This window comes from Haliotis rufescens, unplaced genomic scaffold (assembly GCF_023055435.1).
Source record: "Haliotis rufescens isolate VD_foot unplaced genomic scaffold, xgHalRufe1.0.p SCAF_7, whole genome shotgun sequence".
Taxonomy (NCBI): Eukaryota; Metazoa; Mollusca; class Gastropoda; order Lepetellida; family Haliotidae; genus Haliotis; species Haliotis rufescens.
The window spans coordinates 19,330,785-19,341,213 of record NW_025964361.1 but is presented as its reverse complement, the minus strand read 5'-3'; positions in this window follow the sequence as shown (position 1 = coordinate 19,341,213).

Here is a 10,429-nt window from a genome sequence, read left to right as displayed (position 1 = left end):
TAGAATGGGCAATGGCTTAACATGTCTTGTGACATTGAAATTTAATCACGTTAACACTTAAATATATATTGTTATTAAAACTCTCAAACTTAGGGTTAGATGAAGCTAAATGTCTTTGGTGATACTTAATATGTCCTTGGTGTTACCACAAGTCAGCAAGTAATAACTTTGAAGTAAGTTTTAATGGGTAAAACATGTCTTGTCGCGTTGTAATTACAATTCTTAGCTCATATTAACACTGAAATTTATGAAAACACCCTAACTTAGGTCCCTCTATAATCACTACACTTCATGTCTTTGGTGTTACTTAATATGTACTTGGTGATACCACAAGTATGCTGTCTTAACATAGAAGAAAACATGAAACAAAAATGTCTGGTGTCATTGCAAATCTGCAACTCCCAACTATAGTGCATCATTTTCTACTGATAGATTATTGTGACGTGAAAGAAAAGTCACTATAAGTAATGGTTATGTCTTTGGTGTAACTGGCTTGTCTTTGGTGCAACCATTTTGTCTTTGGTGTTACCAGAGGAAATTCTGAAAAGTATTCAGGTAAACAAACAAGTACAAAGAACATGGTCAATAAACAAAGAATATTGAAATTATATCGATCATTTTGGTAATGTGTGAGTCAGAGAGAAGAGAAAATTATCAATTTTTATTTCTCAGAAAGAGTGATGATCCAGTCTTTAAAACGTGAAGATATTAAAAGTGAAATTGTTTTTCTTTCCTAGGCAGAGGTAAATTATTAGTTTTACAATAATACACTGGAGGAAATATTGTATTTATTTTTTATTTCTGTGAAAGAAAGAAAACTATAACGGTTACACCAAGGCGATAAATATCTACTGTTTCTTTGTGTTGACATAAGTTACTATTAGTTAAGTTAAGATGTTTCTTGTTAAATCACTAAAAGTTGGAATTTTCAAGTTTTATTTTTGTTTATTCAACAGGCCTAAAAGGGTTACAAATTTTGATAATGACCCAGATGCATAATTTGTATGAAGTATACTGAACCAAATTAAAAACTTCACAATCCTAAAATTTTAACATTTTGACCAGTTATCATCGTGGGCCCGGCCCTTATTGTGTATTTAAACAGTAATGGCCACGTATTGTCTTCAGAAAACACCCGTTTTTGTGCAGGTGAATCGATCAAAATCATGTGCACAGCACTATAGTGGCAAAAGTGGTTTTTCACGTGCAACTGGTCACGTGGCCATAATACCGCACGTGTTTTCAGCCATACTTGTTAGCAGTCATTAACAAAAAAGGAAAAACACAAGAAGACAAAAGTCTTTACGGCCATTTGTCATGCCACGCCTTTCAAATGTGCAACGTGAACGTGCCATCGGCATGTTGCAGACGGGAACGTCCGTAGCTGAAGTCGCAAGGACGATGGGTTGTAGTCGACGGACTGTTTATGATTTACAGACGCGTCTACAGCAAACGGGTACCACCGCTGATCGCCCTCGGCCAGGTCGACCACGTGTGAAGTCACATGCAGAGGATCGTCAGATTGTCTAACGTCACCTCCGTAACCGATTTTTGACGGCTACATCAACCAGAAATGAACTGTTTAGGGGTAGACTGAGTGCGCAAACTGTTCGAAGCCGTCTGAGAACTGCTCACCTTCAAGCACAACGGCCATACTGCGGGCCGATTCTGACTCAATTACACAGACGTCAACGTCAATTGTGTGCACAGCGACACTTACGATGGACTCAGAGGAATTGGAATCAAGTCGACTTCAGTGATGAATCCCGATTTAATCTTCGATTTGCTGATGGTAGGGCGAGGGTGTGGAGGCGCCGTCATGAACGTTACGCCCAGTGTTGTGTACAGGAAGTTGACAGATTTCGAGGCGGAAGTGTCATGGTGTGGGGTGCTTTCTGTGGCAATGCACGTTCCAGGCTTCTTGTCATCCGTGGCAACCTCAACGCTGCTGCTTACCGCGACCAGGTACTGGCACCAGAACTTCTGCCTTTTATGGAAGCATATATATATATATATATATATATGGGATTTCTTTTAAAAATGTGAAGTTTTTAATTTGACTCAGTATATGTTCAATTCTTTATTGGAGTATTGTACACTCTTCATTCATAAAATTATTGTAGCTACAGTTTGGTATGACCAGGCGGTAGAGAGTACTTAATAGTAACACCAGAAATGAGTCGTTTTAGTGTTGCTAAAAGTATTCGACACCAATATCAGATATGATGTAATGGACTATTATTATAACAATAGTATTTGTTTTAGTCTTTGTTATTTCCTTTTTCTCTCAAGTGTTTATATTTTCTAAAGTTGATAACATGAGTGAAAGGTACATATTTCCTGTATCAATGCTCTGTTATGAGTTAAACATGTACATGTACACTCATGAACAGAATGTACTACTTGAAGATAATACCCTTCGGATTCAAATGTACTGTATAATTATTAATATGACCTTCAAATATATCATATTATATTATATATGAAGTACTTTGTTTCTTGCTCTGTTATCTGCTACAATACTGAATTGCTAAGTGTCGTGTCCGTAAGATGTTACCACATTTATACACTGTACACATGTGTTAAGGTACAAAACAGGTGCTTAGGATGTATGTTTAAGTCCCAAAAGGAACAGAGGCTGTTTATGTTTTAACTAAACACGTTTTAACACATACAACACATGGCAGGATCTCAATTATCCCCAAATCTCAAAATATCTTGTACATAAAACTGTATATGAAAACTGAGAAATTTTTTAATGGTGTCTTTCCCCTTTCGCGCGTCAGTACATTTACAGCAGATCCACTGTTGTAACAATCATCTTGGGCAAATGTAATCACAGTGCAATAAAATGCCGATCGTTGTGTGAGACCATGTAAGTCTGTAACTGATCAATCACATAATCTTATTTGATAATAGCATCCAACCCAAATTAATTTAAACATTAAATGTACTTTGTTATCAGTATATTGTATCATTTAACATATTATTAACTCTAAAACGTTTTCATTCTAAACAAATCCAAAACAAATTTAGGATACAAACATATTTAGGCATCAAAACGCGTTTAAATTATCGGACAAGGATTAAACACGTTTTACAACGTAGTTACCAATTAGACATCTTCTGGGGAGAGGAAGTGCCCCCTACTAATATAAAGACAGGGATCATATTAGATTACTAATTATTAGCCAAGGTAATTATTATTATCTCTGGTCATGAAATAATTTGTATTACTAAACTATACACTGCATGAGACCCTAGCTTCAATGACCAAATAATCCATTGTTGCGAATGAGATAGCTATACTGTCAGATTGATACTTTTCGGAACATTATATTAGTTCTTTCACTCAAGCAATGCACGACGTAGTAGTTTATTTCAGGTGCTCAATGCATATATTTTTTCAGTATCCCAATAACATTGTGCCTTCGTTGGGTGTTATTTAACAAACGGCTTTTGAGACACAAATGTACATTCATTTTCGCTTTCTTTTAATCCTGTCATTCTCAGTCACTAGGTGATGAAACTAAACTAAAATGTTTAGAATTCGTTATCCTAATAAAATAGACAGATTTTGTCAGTCAATTTGCCAAATAACTGAAATATTTAGGCGTTTTATAAATTGCCTTAGTGAAAATTCAGTCATTTAAGACATTCACTTAACATATACACATGATATATGCTCAGGTGAAATCATATTTTAAGTTAAGTCAAAACCGTGTAAACGATTATCGAGGGATACAAGTAAGTGACTTGTCAAAACTTCGTTACCATTACCGATGCGAACTCCAAAGATGCCTTCATTTCATTATTAATTCCAGGTTATTTTATAGTCTCCGTTAATTCCAAGGCAAAACTGCAATTCATTTTTGTTGATCAATGTGACGACTTGCCCTTATACTATTGATAAAAGCGACAATAACGCTTATGTTTGGTGTAGCACAGGTCGCGATTATTCGAGATTTCACAGATATCATCCGGGTATTCACGGGAGAAAAAACAATTCACAAAGAATTGTCAGGGCCTGTTTAGTAACACTTAAGCCTTTAGTGTATATAAACAATCATTTTGAAGTACAAATGCTTCACATTATTGTGATGGTAAAAGTACTTAAGCTAGTTAATACTCTAATCCGTGGTATCAGATTAAAATTTGTTGAGAAACACTCAAAAGCCTATTTGGGTTGGCGGTGGCCTCCTCCAGCGTGCGCGCTTTTGTCGCTCTTCGGGTATATAAGTGGAATACTACAATCCGACAAATACAGATCAGCCAAAGATATAAAATCAAATCTTATCCGCTTTCTTTTAATCCTGTCATTCTCAGTCACTAGGTGATGAAACTAAACTAAAATGTTTAGAATTCGTTATCCTAATAAAATAGACAGATTTTGTTGAGAAACACTCAAAAGCCTATTTGGGTTGGCGGTGGCCTCCTCCAGCGTGCGCGCTTTTGTCGCTCTTCGGGTATATAAGTGGAATACTACAATCCGACAAATACAGATCAGCCAAAGATATAAAATCAAATCTTATCCGCTTTATCCATATACGAAAATAAAAATCTTATCAATACAAAAACAGAAATGTTATCATTACTAAAACTGACAATAGATATATGTACCCTACTCACACGGTTTATTCTAACTTTGCCAGCTCACTGCATTTCTGGTAATAGACTTCTTGGTATATCGAATGAATGGGTATGGTGTCTTTGTCCAAGTCATTCACTGTCGCCAGGAACTTATCAACAACGATCTTGTCCTCGTTTGGAAGATGCATGGTATTTCTGGTAGTAGAAGTGGGTATGTCAGGCTAAACTTAGGGTGAACACTGGTAGTGTCTGATCATGTAGATAGATGATAGATTTAATGACAATCAAACTTGTTACTCAATCGTTGAAACAAAAGTTCCGTTTGTTGCAGTATGTTTTGGACAAACAATCTGTTACAATGAATGCAGGATCTGGGTGATGGCAATTTCAGTGTGGGCTTGTTCTCTCTGCAGGATGTTGATAAATTTAAACAAGTGTGGGTAAGAATGCCCACTCTTGTTCATCTCGGCATGCCAACCTTCTACATGGTTGGTACCATTGGTGTTGAAGGGGTTCCATATGATCTGCCATCCTACTCAACCCATTCTTCTGTCACATAGTCAGTGAAACTTAGCACTGATGGATCTCCAAGGTAATTTTCTTCAAGAGCATGAGCCACACGTCATAAAGTTACATAGTCTCACATTGGACAAAGCAGAAGCTCGTCTAACAACAAAGTTTACAGCTGTATCAGTGGAAAATATTGATAGTCGACCAAATCGTCGAGCACCTTGCCACATGGCTTGTCTAACATGGACCATACAACCCCTAAGATTGCACTGGAACACTTCACCAACAGCTTGTGGAGCAGCAATCCCAAAGTCAGTGGCAATGTCGTTTGGTCTGAGGAGAGGGTTGAATTCTGAAGACTTGAGTTTCAAGGTTTGGAAGAAGTTATATGTACATTGTTTCTAGTCTGGGAGCAAGGGATATGAAAGAGGAGAAAAAAAATTACCCACAAAAGCATGTTTGGTATAAAGCTGGCTTAAGAGTTTAGGACAGATGTTAGACCCGTGAGGATACGGGGAAGAATAGGACTTCAGCAACCCATGCTTGCCGGAAAAGGCGACATGCTTGTCTGAGGGGCGACCAACGGGATCGGGTGGTCATGCTAGCTGACTCGGTTGATGCATGTCATCGTATCCCCATTTGGTGGATCGATGCTCATGACGTCAATCACTGGAATGTCTGGTCCAGGTCCAGATTATTTACAAACCACCGTCATATAGCTGGAATATTGCGGAGTGCGGCGTTAAACAACAAAGAAACAAACAAGGACAGGTGCTAAATGTGTCATCACAGTAGAAGATGTCAGCAGCAGCTAGCTGGCGAAGATTGGTCCAAGATAAGATACATAATAACATCTAACAGTAATATAATATACATACCATTTAACTCACGAATGAATGGGTATGCTGTCGCCAGAAACTTATCAACAACGATCTTGGTCTCGTTTGGAAGATGCATGGCTCTTGGGTATGATGAGATCGTTGGAGTGTTGATGGTAGCTGGACATGTAGCAATGCAGCATTTCCTTTGTTTGCTGCCAACTCTGTACTTAACCTTGGCACACAAGGATACGGTCGTCACGACTGTTGGAGGTAAACTCCACATTCACGAGTGCACTTGTCATTTTGCATTGAAGCTATTTGGTGTTTCCAATATTTATATACAGTTTCATTGATCAACCTGTCAAAAAAGCATCTTAATTATTGAAATGTTCAATATGAGTAAACTGAGATATAGATATAGTGAACATCGTTTACATTATCTGAATTGAGTGCACTCACTATACATGCTCCCCCGTAACTGTGGAGCTTGTTTACTTATCCAAATTCCAATTTCATTAAATGAAATTGGAATTAAAACATTGTAGAAAATCAAACTTTATATGTACTTTATATATGATATTTCCCTACATGTCTTCACTGACATACTATAGTTAATGCCCCCATTGGCTCCTCATCTACCATGGCTGACTGCACTTGTGACCAGAACAATGGTACCAAAGAGGGACTGGCAGCCGAAATTGCTAAGGCAGAAGGCGACCTCTTAAACACTTAAAGCACAGCAACAATAACAACCCTAAACCATGGACATACTTGCAAAGCTAGTTCCAGACAAAGCGGAGATACAGACTATTCTCTTCAGCAAACTGGAGATAAAAAGCCAAATCAAAGCCTCAATAGCCCAAGAAAGGCAACTTAGTCATGTTTATTCATGTATGGGATGCCATAGGCCCATGTACATTGCAATTATATATAGAAGCACACAACTGAGACAATTTACATTGAAAACAATACTTAGGGTATAATATTAGGTCTTTGTACCGAATACTAGAGCTTCCTTCACATACTTAGCTGCTTTTCTGCGTATACAGTCATTTTGGCTATTTAAGAGATTGCAAAAAGTATTAATACATGGACAGTTATAGAATCTTACAGGAATATACTTTTGTCTTAATGATGCGTTAACCGGGCAGAGAAACACAAAATGGACTTCATCTTCAATACAACCATTGTTACATAGCCGACAAAAGCGTTGTGAATAAACAATATCCTCTCTTCTGCCCAGATTACTCTATATAGGCAATTCACTTAATCTCAACAGACACAGCATACGTCTATGGTCGCTATTTCTGAAAGCTGTAACATAATATTCCATATCCAATAATATCTTGACGTGTGAATAATACCTTAATTTACAAGACTCATAAATTTTCATCTGGATACTCTGTTACAATCCAACAAGTGAGTGAGTGAGTTAAGATTTAACGTCACATCGGCAGTATTTCAGCCATATCGTGATGAGAAGTACATTAATAATACATAGATTTAGACTAAATAAAAAGCTGTCAACGAAAGACAGTACAATAACTAGAATATCACAGATTCGATTTAAAACTAGTTTGAGAAGATATAAAAGTCATAAGTATGAGTGAACAACACAATATAAAAATGGGCTAGAAATCGTCAGCCACTGAAGGGAGATCACCGTACTGGGGACCATGGGGACTTACAGTACCTTTGCTCCCTGTATGGACCCCAGCAGAATTTACATCGTCCCTTCAAGTGTTGGCGATTATTGGCAGAGTTAGCCTAACATCTTAAAATGACACATTCTACGGTTAAAACACGGTAGTTCTAAATTTACCTTGAAAGAAGTGGAACTTACGTCCCCTCTCAGGATCACAATAATTTTACAGTACTTTAACCCCCCTCGAGGATACAGCCACCAACAATCTCAGTTGCTAATTTGATCTACCAATCATAAAACATTTATATTTTACAAGACACAATCAAAACTTTGCAAACAACTCTTTTTCCTTCAAAAAACAATGATTAAACGAGAATTGATACTGCTAAAAAGATCCTTGATAGATGACGATTTGAAATATTTATCCCTTGTGATGGCAAAATCAATATAGTCAAGCAGGACATGCTTGACTGTAATTCTCTTATCAAAAGGGATACAAAATGGAGGATCCTCACCTTTCAAGAGATATTCATGAGTATACCTGCTATGGCCAATACGACATAGTTGTATAATGACCTCTTCAAATCTGGACTGACATCCCAAGTAGGTGTAACCAATAGTTGGTTTTATTTCATGTAATTTATTGATACCTACTTGGGTGTCCCACTTCTGTTGCATCAGATCACGGATGTAAGATCTAATCAGTGGCTTGTAATCAGTGTATGGGAGCAAAAGTGCTTTTGCAGCAGCATCGGATATTGTATTACCAGTGATTCCAACATGGCTTGGTAACCAACGGAAAACGAGGTCGTATTGGCCAGTAGCAAGCTCATTAAACAATTCAACAATTTCCATTAAAAGTGGATGCGTGGAAGACATATTTTTAATAGCTTGAATGCAAGAAAGAGAGTCTGAAAAAAAATGAACTGTTTATGTTTAATTTGGCTGTTGATGTATTTGAGAGCCGTTAAAATAGCATTTGCTTCTGCTGTGAAAATAGAACTGTTATCTGGTAATCTGGTTGAGATAGTTCTTGATCCAATGACGGTGGCGCTGGCAACAGCGTCACCATCCTTGGATCCATCTGTAAATATAGATTTATGAGTATCATACGTGCTTCGTAATTCATTATATTGCTGTTGATAAATTAATTGATTTGTGTCGGATTTCTTTAGTTTACTTAATGTTAGGTCTACCTCGGGCTTCACGGACTGCCATGGTGGAGAAGTGAACAGCCGAGTGGGGGCTATGGTTTCAAGATTGATTTGGGCAGCAAAAACATCAGATTGTATTCTTATTCCAAGTGGTGGAATAAGAGATGTCTTTTTATTTTAGAGATTTTTGTACAGAGGATTAAAAACACAGTCATATGCTGGATTGGATTCAGTAGAATGTAATTTAGAGATATACTGTAAAGATAATTTAATGCGTCGGTGTTTAAGGGATGGCTCATCAGCCTCCACATACAAACTGTGAATAGGTGAAGTTCTGAAGGCTCCAAGACAAAGCCTCAGGCCTTGGTGATGAATGGTGTCTAATAATTTTAAATTGCTCTTACAAGCCCCACCATAGATGATGGAGCCGTAATCAAGTTTAGAGCATATAAGAGCTCTGTATAGTTGGAGGAGGGTTTTCTGATCCCCTCCCTACTTTGAATTAGAGACAACTTTTAACAAATCTAGGGCTTTCAGACATTTATTCTCTAAGTATTTTATATGTAGTAAAAAGGTTAAATGGTGATCGAAAATTAAATCCAAAAATTTCGCTTCTTTTACAACTTTAATGGGGGTGTTTTCTAATATTAGTTCTGGGTCTTTGTGAGGTTTATATTTTCTGCAAAAATGAATACAGTTAGTTTTAGTTTTTGAAAATATACAGCCATTCTCTAGACACCATTTTTGGATTTTATTTAAAGACAATTGCATTTGCCTCTCAATCGTATGCATGTTCTTACCACGGCAAGAAACATTAAAGTCATCCACAAACAACGATCCATCAATTGAAACCTTTGCTAAACTGTTGAATTTAATGCTTAACAAAGTGACAGACAAAATACTGCCTTGTGGGACACCCTGGTCCTGATTATATTGATCAGACAGGGTTGAACCCCCGCGGACTTGAAATTGCCTGTTAGTTAAAAACTTGGATACAAATTGAGCAAACGGCCTTGCAAACCAAAATCATGTACATCTTTTAAAATACCATTCTTCCATGTAGTGTCATATGCTTTTTCTAGATCGAAAAAGATAGACAATGCATGTTGTTTGTTTATAAGGGCATTCTTAACGAATGACTCCAATCGAACTAAATGCGATTTTTACGAAATCCACATTGAATGTTTGTTATTAAGTCATTTGATCCCAAGTACCATGTTAATCTATAATTGACCATGCGTTCCATGGTTTTGCAAACGCAGCTTGTGAATGAAATAGGTCTATAATTGGAAGGATCAGTATGATCACCTCCAGGTTTAGGTATGGGAACAATGATAGCTTCATGTGATGACGAAGGAAATTCTCCTGACGTCCAGATTTTATCAAATATTATCAAAAGGGAATCTTCCCCATTATCTGAATTAGAATGTAAATGTTTCTTTTCCTGCAACTTTTTGTATTTTTGAAATTGAGGGACATAAATAGACGAGGAAGAAAGGTGAGCCAGAGCTTCACCAAGTTTATTTGCAATATCTCATGTATCAGTTAATAATTTATCCACATCTTTAAGATGGTGGATGCTTGATTTAGTAGCCTTACCTTTTATTTTCTGAATCATGTTCCATACCTTGGACATTTGCGTCCGTGAATTTATCTTGGATACATAATTTTGCCAAGATTGACGTTTGTTTCGTTTGAAAGTGCGCCGG